The sequence below is a fragment of the Malaclemys terrapin genome, chromosome 1 (genome assembly GCF_027887155.1).
Source record: "Malaclemys terrapin pileata isolate rMalTer1 chromosome 1, rMalTer1.hap1, whole genome shotgun sequence".
In the NCBI taxonomy this organism is placed as follows: Eukaryota; Metazoa; Chordata; order Testudines; family Emydidae; genus Malaclemys; species Malaclemys terrapin.
The window spans coordinates 71,806-84,920 of record NC_071505.1 but is presented as its reverse complement, the minus strand read 5'-3'; the positions used below and the strand labels follow the sequence as shown (position 1 = coordinate 84,920).

Genomic DNA, 13,115 nt, shown 5'->3' with positions numbered 1-13,115 from the left:
TTTCTGTACTTGAAAACTGTTATGTCCACCCTGTCTTCTCTTTTCCAGACTAAACAAACCCACTTTTTTCAATCTTTCCTCATAGGCATGTTTTCTAGATCTTTAATAATTTTTGTTGCTCTTCTCTGGACTTTTCCCAATTTGTCTACATCTTTCCTGAAATGTGGCACCCAGAACTGGACACAATACTCCAGTTGAGGCCTAATCAGTGTGGAGTAGAGCGGAAGAATTACTTCTCATGTCTTGCTTACAATACTCCTGCTAATACATTCCAGAATGATGTTTGCTCTTTTTTTTTTTTTTTGCAACAGTGTTACACTGTTGACTCATATTTAGCATGTGATCCAATATGATCCTCAGATCCCTTTCTGCCGTACTTCTTCCTAGGCAGTCATTTCCCATTTTGTATGTGTGCAACTGACTGTTCCTTCCTAAGTGGAGTACTTTGCATTTGTCCTTATTGAATTTCATCCTATTTACTTCAGACCATTTCTCCAGTTTGTCCAGATCATTTTGAGTTTTAATCCTGTCCTCCAAAGCACTTGCAACCCCTCCCCAGCTCTGTGCCACTATCTAAATCATTACGGTATTGAATAGATCCGGACCCAGAAATGATCCCTGTGGGACCCCCTTGATATCCTCTTCCAGGTTATCTGTGGACCACTGATAACTACTCTCTGGGAATCAGGGTTTGAATTCTCAAGGATTATTTCCCAGAGACCGCCCATACCACTTGGCTTCAGGCCCACGGTGTACGGGGAGATTTTGGCAAACCAGTAAAGTGCCTGAAACCACTATAGCTTATTGCTAAAAGCAGCCTAGTCAGCAATCTCAGCTTGACCAAGGCAGGAGGGGAGGGCGTTTGGGGTGCCACAGAAAGGGCAGCTTGACCCCGCGTCCTACCTGATAAGAATTGTGTTGAAGTTGCTGATCCTGCTTTTCTAAAATGCATGTATGTGCCCCAGGAATGTCTACTGGGGCCTCAAGGCTGCAAACTCTGGAAAAACCCACACCTGGCTAATCAATAATCAGAAGGAACTTCTTGCTTGACCATTGAAACTGCTTACTTAAGGGACCTGTCATTCTATTACTAATGTATAGAAAAGGGGAAAAAGTTTGAGGTAGTTGGACTCTTTTGGGACTCGTTTGGACTCTCCCTCTAGATACATCTTGTGGTCCCCATCAGCAGACGGAAGATTTGGCCACCGGAAGCCTGCTGCTGTATCACTCGAGAGCCACACTCAGCTTTGGTAATTATCAAGGATTGGGGGTGTTTTATTAACCTGTTGAGGATATGTGTAAGTGCTTGAGACTAAGTAAAGTTTAGCTTTAAGTGAAAGCACTCTTGTGTTGTCCTGTTTGTACCAGCCATCTATCGGTCGGACAGCTGTGTCTCCCCTGATTTATTTCCTGACACTACCTCGCACAGAGTAAAAGTTACCAAGAGCTTTGGGCTGAAAGAACCCCAGGTAACAGCAGGAGGCGCCAGGACTCCTGTGGGTTTAAAAATATTTACCAGAACTCTCCTCCGGTGGGTTCCAGCTGAATTTAATCCCTGCTAGGAACAGTTTTCCAACCAGTTATGCACCCTCCATATAGTAGCTCCATCTAGGTTGTATTTCCCTAGCTTGTGTATGAGGTCATGTGAGATAGTATCAAAAGTTTCAGAGTAGCAGCCGTGTTAGTCTGTATCCGCAAAAGGAACAGGAGTACTTGTGGCACCTTAGAGACTAACAAATTTATTAGAGCATAAGCTTTCGTGGGCTACAGCCCACTTCTTCGGATGCATACAGAGTGGAATAAATATTGAGGAGATATATATATACACACACATAAAGAGAGCATAAACAGATGGGAGTTGTAAGCTCTTTGTATGTGTGTATATATATATCTCCTCAATATTTATTCCACTCTGTATGCATCCGAAGAAGTGGGCTGTAGTCCACGAAAGCTTATGCTCTAATAAATTTGTTAGTCTCTAAGGTGCCACAAGTACTCCTGTTCCTTTTGAGTATCAAAAGTCAAATATATACCACATCTGCTGCTTCCACAAGGCTTGCTACCCTGTGTCAAAGAAAGCTACTGGTTGCTTTGATATAATTTGTTCTTGATAAATCCATGCTGTTACCCAGAAGATAATAAGGTGATAAGAGTCTGCAAATTGATTGCTTAATTATTTGCTCCATTATCTTTCTTGGTACTGAAGTTAAGCTGACTGGTCTGTAATTCCCCGGGGTGTTCTTATTCCCCTCTTTATAGATTAGGGGTATATCTGCCCTTTTCCAGTCCTCTGGAATATCACCCATCTTCCACAGAACTAAAAATTAATGGTAGCTTAGGTACCAATTACCAGGACTTGATCACATTTATAATGTGTAAATAAAATAAAGTCCAGACCAGTGTAGCAGGGTGGGCACCCCACTCCAGCTCGAAAAGGGGTAAAAGCCGGCCCTTTTAGAGATGCTGAAAGCAGCCAAGAGAGGCTGATTGGGTAGGCAGCCACAGGTGTGGCCACACCCTCCTAGGGTCCAGCTGGCCCTGATAAAAGGGCTGGGAGCTAGGCAGGGGGAGTCTCACTCCAGTGGTGGAGTGGGAAGGACCTGGCTGCTGGCTAGAGAAGGGTATCTCAAACAGAATAGTGCTGGGGAAGGACAGGCAGAGCTGGGGAGCTCTGGCCAGGCGAGTCCCCAGGCTGAGGCTGGGCTAAAAGGGCCTGTGGTGGACTGAGGCTGCAGTGGTGCAACCAGGCCAGGAAACGGCAGGAGGTCCAAGCCTCCTTGCCAATGATGAGCAGCCATTTCAGACTACAGTTTGCCCCTGAGAAAAGGGGATAGATGAAGACTGGCAGTCGGTCACTGAGGCAAGGTGGGCTTCGGCGAATTGGGTTCCTCAGGGTGAGGAGAATCCCTTAGTGTGGGGGCACTGCTGCGGTGCAGTACCCCAGAGAAGGGGCACCGCGGGATGGGAGGGACATGGGGCCTGAACTAAAGGGTGGTACCTGAAGAAAGGAAGAAGCAGGCAGCAGCAAGGGAGACACTGGCCAGCAGGAGGCGGTCCGATCCTGGAAGAGCTAATTCTCAGACCAACCAGCAGGAGGAGCCGCGCCAGTGAGTGCTCTGCCATGCTACATATGGTGGAGAATGCAGGTATAATCAGTCACCCCGGATACAAGGGGAAGGAGAAGGACTGGGAATAATTGCCTGGAGGGAACTAGAGATAGGGAAGATGGATCCTGATTACATGGGTGTTCTTTGCTGAGGGTTCCTGCGCCATTCCAGACTGGGCTCCAGGGTCAGGTCCCCAGAGGAAAGGGACAGTCTGACAGCACGAGAGGCTTGAGAGACTTGTGCATGAGGTTGAGGAGGCTCACCAGAGGCATTATGAGGTGCAGTGGGCCCTGCAGGAACAGTTGGGGTGGCTGGCAGAGGAACAATGGGCCCTGGTAAAACTCCTCAGAAGGGAATTTTGGAGGAGCCGTGGAGAAGGGTGTGGGAAGCAGAGTGCCAGGGCCAGGAAGCCTGTGGCGGAGCGCAAGGCTTGCTACGCCTGCAGGCAGTGTGAATATTTAAAAAGGGATTTTCCCTACTGGGATGAGGGCAGGGCATCTCACCCAGAGCAGGGAAAGGAGCAAGTCCTTAAGACAGCCCGCCTGGTGAGGAGAACCGGGGGCAACGGACATGTTGGGCCTGTGGACAAAAAGGACACCTGCAGGGGGAATGCCCAGGCAGGTGAGCCCTAGCAAGAAGGGGGGACCTGGGACAGACTGAGCGGCTCAAGGCAGCAAAGGGGCGGAGAGTCTGCTTTGGCTGCCGTGAGCATAAGAACATAAGAAAGGCCGTACCGGGTCAGACCAAAGTTCCATCCAGCCCAGTATCCTGTCCACCGACAGGTGCCCCAGAGGGAGTGAACCTAACAGACAATGATTAAGTGATCTCTCTCCTGCCATCCATCTCCATCCTCTGACAGACAGAGGCTAGGGACACCATTCCTTACCCGTCCTGGCTAATAGCCATTAATGGACTTAACCACTATGAATTTATCCAGTTCTCTTTTAAACGCTGTTATAGTCCTAGCCTTCACAACCTTCTCAGGTAAGGAGTTCCACAAGTTGACTGTGCGCTGCGTGAAGAAGAACTTCCTTGTATTTGTTTTAAACCTGCTGCCTATTAATTTCATTTGATGACCCCCTAGTTCTTGTATTATGGGAATAAGTAAATAACTTTTCCTTATCCACTTTCTCCACATCACTCATGATTTTATATACCTCTATCATATCTCCCCTTAGTCTCCTCTTTTCCAAGCTGAAGAGTCCTAGCCTCTTTAATCTCTCCTCATATGGGACCCGTTCCAAACCCTTAATCATTTTAGTTGCCCCTTTCTGAACCTTTTCTAGTGCCAGTATATCTTTTTTGAGATGAGGAGACCACATCTGTACGCAGTATTCGAGATGTGGGCATACCATGGATTTATATAAGGGCAATAATATATTCTCAGTCTTATTCTCTATCCCCTTTTTAATGATTCCTAACATCCTGTTTGCTTTTTTGACCGCCTCTGCACACTGCGTGGACATTTTCAGAGAACAATCCACGATGACTCCAAGATCTTTTTCCTGACTTGTTGTAGCTAAATTAGCCCCCATCATATTGGAAAAAATAACCCCAATTATACATACAATGTGCATTACTTTACATTTATCCACATTAAATTTCATTTGCCATTTTGTTGCCCAATCACTTAGTTTTGTGAGATCTTTTTGAAGTTCTTCACAGTCTGCTTTGGTCTTAACTATCTTGAGCAGTTTAGTATCATCTGCAAACTTTGCCACCTCACTGTTTACTCCTTTCTCCAGATCATTTATGAATAAGTTGAATAGGATCGGTCCGAGGACTGACCCTTGGGGAACACCACTAGTTACCCCTCTCCATTCTGAGAATTTACCATTAATTCCTACCCTTTGTTCCCTGTCTTTTAACCAGTTCTCAATCCATGAAAGGACCTTCCCTTTTATCCCATGGCAGCTTAATTTACATAAGAGCCTTTGGTGAGGGACCTTGTCAAAGGCTTTCTGGAAATCTAAGTAGACTATGTCCACTGGATCCCCTTTGTCCACATGTTTGTTGACCCCTTCAAAGAATTCTAATAGATTAGTAAGACACGATTTCCCTTTACAGAAACCATGTTGACTATTGCTCAACAGTTTATGTTTTTCTATGAGCAGGGCCATATAAAGAGAGATCGCCACCTCACTGGAGGGTGGCTGAGGAAGAAGGGGCTGGAGGACCAAGAAGGGTCGAAGACAAGCAGGAGGGATGCTGCGGTGATGGCGGTAGACCTGCCTAGGAGCCATCCCAGAGAGATGGATGAAAAGGAGACTGGGACAGAGTGGGCCCAGCAAGAGGCCGGGACTCAGACTGTCACAGAGCAGGCCACAACATGGACCCAGACCCTCAAGGAAGAGGTGTCGGGGGACTCTGGCCTGCGTGCGCGACTGGAGGCTGAAGAGCAGGCCTGCCGTGAAGTGGAGGCGAATGCCAAGGACATGGCCAGGGAATGGGAGGCAGCGGTAGATGAACAAGAAAGTCTGCGTAAGCAGCTGGCCGAAGCCGAGAAGAGGTGAGCACGCCCGGAGGGGCATCCCTCTGGACTGGCGTTAATGTGACTTTGTTTATTAACAGGCCCAGATCGTGGCAGGTGGAACTCACCAGATCGAGGCTCCTTTGCACCTGCTCACGAGAGCTGCTTTGATGAGCCAGTTGTCGAGATATGGGAAAATCTGGACCCCTCAACATCTCAGGTAAGTGGCCACTGGCGTCATGCATTTTGTGAACACCTTGGAGCCAAAGACAGGCTAAAGGGCAGCGCTATGAACTGGGAATGGCGTCCGCCCACCATGAAGTGGAGGAAACACCTGTGACCTGGGAATATGGAAATGTGGAAATAAGCATCCCATAAGTTGAGAGCGGCATACCAGTCTCCAAGATCCAGGGAGGGGATGATGGAGGCCAGTGAAACCATGCGAAAAAAAAACGGTTACTCACCTTCTCGTAACTGTTGTTCTTTGAGATGTGTTGTTCATGTCCATTCCAAGCAGGTGTGTGCATGCCGCGTGCATGCCAGCCGGAAGATTTTCCCTTAGCAGCGTCCGTAGAGTCGGCCTGGGCACCCCCTGGAGTGGCGCCACCATGGTGCCCTATATAGGGTCCCGCCAACCCTCCACCCCCTCAGTTCCTTCTTGCCGGCACTCCGACAGCGGGGCAGAAGGGTGGGTGGGTATTGGAATGGACATGAACAACACATCTCGAAGAACAACAGTTACAAGAAAGTGTGTAACCGTTTTTTCTTCTTCGAGTGATTGTTCATGTCCATTCCAAGCAGGTGACTCACAAGCCTGAATTTAGTTGGTGGGGTCGGAGTTTACTGCAGATTGGAGCACTGCGCGGCCGAAGGCTGCATCATCTCTAGCCTGATGCGTGATGGCGTAATGCGACGTGAAAGTATGGATTGAAGACCATGTGGCAGCTGTGCATATTTCCTGTGTTGGGACTTGAGCCAGGAATGACACGGAAGAGGCCTGTGCCCTTGTGGAGTGGGCTGTGATCGGCGGGGCAGGCACCTTACCCTGATTGTAGCATTCACGGATGCAGGCAGTGATCCAGGAGGAGATACGCTGTGACGAGACAGGTAGCCCTTTCATCCTGTCGGCCACAGCAACAAAAAGTTGGACTGATTTCCTGAATGGCCTGGTTCTTTCGATATAAAATGCTAGGTCCTGCGAACGTCCAGGGAATGCAGCCTACTCTCCCTGCTGGAGGAATGTGGTTTGGGATAGAACACAGGGAGAAAAATGTCCTGGCCCATGTGGAATTGGGAGACCACCTTAGGAAGGAACGCCGGGTGTGGCCCGAGTTGGACCTTGTCCTTGTGAAAAACGGTGTATGGAGGCCTGGACGTCAGTGCTCTGAGACCCTCCTGGCCGAGGTGATAGCCACAAGGAATGCGACCTTATAGGAGAGACACAGTAGTGAGCACGTAGCAAGGGGCTCGAAAGGGGGCCCTGTGAGGGCAGAGAGAACCAAATTAAGGTCCCAGGCCGGGACAGGATGTCGTGTATGCATGAAGAGTCTATCCAGGCCCTTGAGGAAGTGGCTGACCAGTGGGTTAGCGAAGACTGAAACTCTGTCAGCTCCTGGGTGGAACGCAGAGATGGCAGCCAATTGACCCCGACCAAGGAGAGGGGAAGTCCCTGCTGTTTCAGATGGAGTAGGTAGTCTAGAATGAGAGGAATCGGGGCGAGCAACGGAGCTTGACCCTGCTGTTTTGCCCAGAGGGAGAAACTTTTCCACTTGGCCATGTATGTGGCCCTGGTGGAAGGCTTCCTGTTACCAAGGAGGACTTGCCTAACCTGTTGTGAGCACTGCATTTCCACCAGGTTCAGCCATGGAGCAGCCAGGCTGTGAGGTGGAGCGACTCCAGGTTTGGGTGCCGGAGGCGACCTTGATCCTGTGTGATCAGGTCCGGGAGCAGGGGCAACGCGAAGGGCGCCTGTACGGACATCTGCAGTAGCGACATGAACCAGTGCTCGCGCGGCCACGCCGGTGCTATCAGTATGACTCGAGCACGATCTCTGCGAATCTTGAGGAGTACCCTGTGGACCATCAGAATCAGAGGGAAGGTGTAGAGGAGGTCCCCTTCCCAAGAGAGGAGGAAGGCACCCGTGAGCGATCCTGGGCTGCGTGCCATGAGGGAGCAGAACCATTGGCACTTCCTGTTGTGCTGCGAGGCGAACAGGTCTATCTGGGGATAGCCCCAGCGACAGAAGATTGAACGTACCACATCCCAGCGAAGGGACCACTCGTGACCGTTGAACAAGCAGCTGAGGGTGTCCGCCAGACCGTTTTGCACCCCTGGGAGGTAGGATGCTGTCCGGTGGATTGAATTCTGTACGCAAAAGTCCCATAACACGAGGGCTTCCCGGCACAGGGGAGAGGAGCGTGTACCCCCGTTTGTTGATATAGAACATCGCCGAGGTATTGTCCGTGAGGACCACTACACGCTTGCCTGTCAAGTGGTATTTGAAAGTCTGGCAGGCAAGGCGCACGGCCTGCAGCTCCCTGACGTTGATGTGCAAGGAGAGGCCCTCCGGGGACCAGAGGCCCTGGGTCCTGAGATTCCCCAGATGCGCCCCCCCCATCCCAGATCCGAGGCGTCTGTTACCAGGGATAGGGATGGTTGGGGGCTAGCGAAGGGCACTCCCTCGCAGACCTATCACGGTTTGAGCCACCACTGGAGGGAGTCCAGCACTGCTTGGGGAAGCGTTACCACAGAGTCCAGTGCGCCTCTGGCAGGTCGGTACATGGTCGCTAGCCAGGACTGAAGAGAGTGCAGCCTGAGCCTGGCGTGATTCACCACGTAGGTGCACGCAGCCATATGCCCCAGTAACTTGAGGCAATTCCTTGATGTAGTGGTCAGGAAGCGGCAGAGACCAAGGACGATGTCAGACACAGACCGAAATCTGGACTCTGGGAGGTACGCTCTGGCTTGCATTGAGTCCAGGACTGCGTCTATGAACTCCATCCTCTGGACGGGAGACAGGGTAGATTTGGCCTCGTTTATCAGGAGGCCAAGCTCGAGGAAGGTCTGTCTGGGAAAAGCCACCTGAGCCTCCACCTGGTCTTTGGAACGGCCCTTGAGCCAATCATCCAGGTATGGAAACACATGGATTTGCTTGTGCAGGAAAGCCACTACCACCGCCATGCACTCTGTGAAAACTCTCAGGGCCGTTGACAGTCCGAAGAGCAGGACTGTGAATTGGAGATGGGTGCCGCCCACCACGAACCTAAGGTAACATCTGTGTTGAGGTATTATCGCGATATGGAAAGTCGAGGGCGGCGTACCAATCTCCTGGATCCATGGAGGGAATGACAGAGGACAGGGAGACCATGCGGAACTTGAGTTTCTTCACAAACTTGTTCAGACGCCGCAAGTCCAGAATGGGTCTGAGGCCCCTTTCGCCTTCGGTATTAGGCAATACCAGGAGTAGAACCCCCTGCCTCTGAGCTCCTGGGGAACTTCCTCCACGACCCCTATCGCGAGAAGGGACTGCACTTCCTGGATTAGAAATTGCCCGTGAGAGGGGTCCCTGAAGTGGGACAGGGAGGGGGGCTGGTGGGGCGGGAGGCAGGAAAACTGGCTAGAATATCGCCTCTGTACTGTACGGAGCACCCAACTGTCCGATGTGATTCAGGACCAGGCACGGTAGAAGGGGGACAGACGGGACGAAAAGGTAAGGTTGGTAGGATCCAAGGTCCTGACTGGTAGGTCTAGGCCCTGACGGAGGCCGCAGCTGGCCGGAGGACTGTCCGGAGGACGGGTGTTGCCTCCTCCTGCTACTTCTACTTCGCCTGCCCAGGGCCTCCGGGCGGTTTTGGGGCTGGTACGGCCGCTGAGCTGGCTGCGGCCTGAATTGCTTGCGCTGGGTGGCTGGAGTGTGCAGGCCGAGCGAGCGCAACGTGGCCCTTGAATCCTTTAGGCTATGGAGACTTTTGTCCGTTTTCTCGGAAAACAGCATGGGCCCTTCAAAGGGAAGGTCTTGTATGGTCTGCTGGACCGCATGAGGAAGGCCGGAGACCTGAAGCCAGGACCCCTGCCGCATCACCAGTCTGGTGGCCAGCGTGCAGGAGGCTGCATCCGCCACGTCCAGGGCCGCTTGGAGGGATGCAAGCAAAATCAGCTTCCCCTCCTCCACCAGAGCGGAGAATTCTGATTGCGATTCCTGGGGAAGGAGTTCAGCAAACTTGGACAAAGCTGAGCACGTGTTATGGCCATACCAGCTAACTATAGCCTGCTGGTTGGCTGTGCGCAGCTGCAGTCCCCCCATTGAGTAGACCTTCCTACCAAAGAGATCTAGCTTCTTGGCCTCCCCCTGTTCTTTAGCGTAGACCGTTGAAACTCCTGACGTTCCCTTTGGTTGGCCGCATCCACAACCAGAGAGTCCGGGGGAGGGTGAGTATACAGGTACTCATGGCCCTTGGAAGGCACGAAGTAGCCCCTCTCCGTCTTTTTGACTGGGGTCTGCCATAGGGTGCGGGACATGTCGGCTATTGTTTTAATCAGCGGTACGGTGACCCTAGACGGGCCCGAGGGAGCCAGGATGTCCACTACAGGGTCCACATCCACCTCTAACTCCTCAGCCTGAATAGCCAGGCTCTGGGCGGCTCGTTTGAGCAGTTGTTGGAGCACCCAGTTGTCCTCCAGAGCAGGTGCCGCAGAAGTCCCTGCAGCCACTTCGTCCGGCGAGGAAGAGGAGGAAATCACTTGCAGGGGACCTTCCTCACTACCCTCAGCTCCTGCCAGGTCCTGCGGCATACGGTACTTGGGTTGCATGGCCGGCGCGGATGTAGGAGGCGGCACCGCGACCAGTATCGAGGTCGACGCCGAATGGTGCCTGCGGCGTCGAGGACATGGCCCCCATCGGTGCCAGTGTCTGACGGGGCAGTGCCGGATCCTGTTGAGGAGGCGGCATGCTCCTCTTGGATGGCGGTGCTGCTGGTGGAGGCATTTGCACCAGAGCCACTGACATCGAGGAGACAGACGCGGACCTGGATCGTGGGCCTTGCACTTGGCCCTGGGCCTGATGGTAAGCCCAGGGGGTCCAGAATGGCCACTGGGAGGGTGGTTGCCATTGCTGTTGCCAAGGCTCCGGGTAAGGTCGCTGATTTCTTTGCGAAGCCGACCTCATGCTCCTTGATCTATTAGAGCGGTAGGAGTCCGCCTCGGACTCCGAGGTTTCCGAGTACGAAGACCAAGGAGGGGCAATACCCACTGTTGCTGGCGAGCAATACCACGAGTCCGGGGAACGGTGTGATCGTTCTCTCTGCGCCGGTGCCGCCGGAGCAGCGCAGGGCAGGGACTGAGGCGTCATTATAGCCAGCTTGCCCTCGATTGTGGGGAGGCCGGTACCAGGAGACTTAACAAGTCTGAAGCCGTCTCGAACACCTCCAGTGTCGATGGGAGGCGCACATCCTCGCGGAGGTCCGGGGACCTGGACCGGTCCAGATTCGACTGTACCCCCACAGGGGCAGGAGTCAACGGAACTTTGGGAGGTGGCGCCTGAGGCGTGGCTTGTCCCACCACACTTGTGGACGCCGCTGGCCTTTTAGGGTCCTGGTGGGGTGATCGGCGCCTCACCGGCCTCTTCTTTTTCGCAGGCACTGGAGACGGTGATTGGTGCCACATGGAGGCCGATTTCCTATGTCCCGATTCTCTCTTGTGCCAGGACTTAGAGTTCTTAGATGGGCCTCCTCTCTGGCTAATGGTGCCGGAGTGCTGCGCACCAAGGTTGAGGCGCTGGGCGCCGGGTCGGCAGGCTTGGGGTCCGAGTGTGGCCGTAAGGCCGCCTCCATCAGGAGCACTCTAAGTCTTTGCTCTCTGTCCTTGAGAGTCCTGGGACGGAACCCCTTGCAGATGTGGCACTGCTCTCTCCGAGGCACCTCAAGCAGGAAGAGTGTGGGTCACTCTTCGGCATAAACTTCCCGCAGTCCGCACAGAGTTTAAACGCTGGGGACCCGGGCATGCCCCAGAAAGGGGCACGGGTTACGTTGGGGGGGGGACCCCCAAACTACTACTAACTTACAACTAACTAACTCTAAAACTATGAGAAAAAAAGAACTATATACACAAACAGAGACACTGCTAGGCTTGCTGCGAGAGTGAGCAAAGTTCCAGCTAGCCGTCACAGACGGTAAGAAGGAACTGAGGGAGTGGAGGGTCGACGGGCCCCTACATAGGGCGCCATGGTGGCGCCACTGCACGGAGCGCCTGGGCCAACCTTACAGACGCTGCTAAGGGAAAAATCTTCTGGCTGGCGTGCACGCGGCATGCACACACCTGCTTGGAATGGACATGAACAAGCACTCAAAGAACAACTTCAACTTCTTGAGAGACTTGTTGAGGCAACACAGGTCCAGGATGAGTCTGAGGCCTCCTTTTGCTTTTGGGATTAGGAAGTACCAGGAGTAGAACCCCTTCCCTTTCATGTCCCGAGGGACCTCTATGACGGTGCTTCCCATAAGGCTTTATGGAAATATGCTTATGAATATATATATATATATATATGAATGAATGACATAACTGGAATATGTTTTATGCTACATATGCCATGTAATATATCTATATAAAGGTTATGATCTACTGAATATATTCATCCTATCTGTATGCATGTGTCATTGTTGTATTCGAAGTTATGAATATTGGCGGTATACTTGTTTGATTTTAAATAATCTTAGTAAGGCATTTGGTCAGCTTGTTTAGAAAGGAATTTGCAAGTTAAGTGCCCAATCAAGAAGCACTTAACGCACAATGGATCTTGGAAGGCTCCAATCCACATAAGAAGTCTTCCTGGAGACATTCAAGATAGCATGTGGGCGATGGCTGCTGCCTGTAAAAACTGAGTCATGCATGGACATGTGACTTGCCCATGTGACTCCAAAACTCCATTTTGTAGCTGGATTCTACACAGGGGGAGGAAGAGGTGTCCACCCACAAGAGAAAGTCTATTTACACCCCTGGGAGACCCCTCCATTTTGTCTTCAGCTGGCTAACGAGAGAGCCTCTCCACTCCCAAGGATACCTGAAAGAAACTGGAACAAAGGACAGTAACTACAGGGGATATGAGTGATTGCTGGACCAAGACTAGAAGGATACTAGTCTGTAAAAGGAAGCTTACTGGAATTCCTCCAAGGGTGAGGTTTTTATCTGTATTCAGTTTTCTTACTGTATTAGACATAGACTTGCGTTTTCTATTTTATTTTGTTTGGTAATTCACTTTGTTCTGTCTGTTACTACTTAGAACCACTTAAATCCTACTGTCTGTATTTAATAAAATCACTTTTTACTTATTAATTAACCCAGAGTATGTAGTAATACTTGGGGGGGCAAACAGCTGTGCATATCAGTGTTCTAGAGGGTGAACAATTTATGAGTTTATCCTGTATAAGCTTTATACAGGATAAAATGGATTTATTTGGGGTTTAGACCCCATTGGGAGTTGGGCATCTGAGTGTTAAACAGGAACACTTCTTAAGCTGCTTTCAGTTTAAGCCTACCGCTGTTAG

The 13,115-nt window shown here is 51.4% G+C and overlaps 1 protein-coding gene across 6 annotated transcripts in view; it reads right to left on the bottom strand.

Annotated features, from left to right (window-relative positions):
- GOLGB1 (golgin B1) overlaps positions 1-13,115 on the bottom strand; it is a 123,001-nt gene that overhangs the window by 90,904 nt on the left and 18,982 nt on the right. The gene's annotated exons all lie outside the window — the stretch shown is intronic.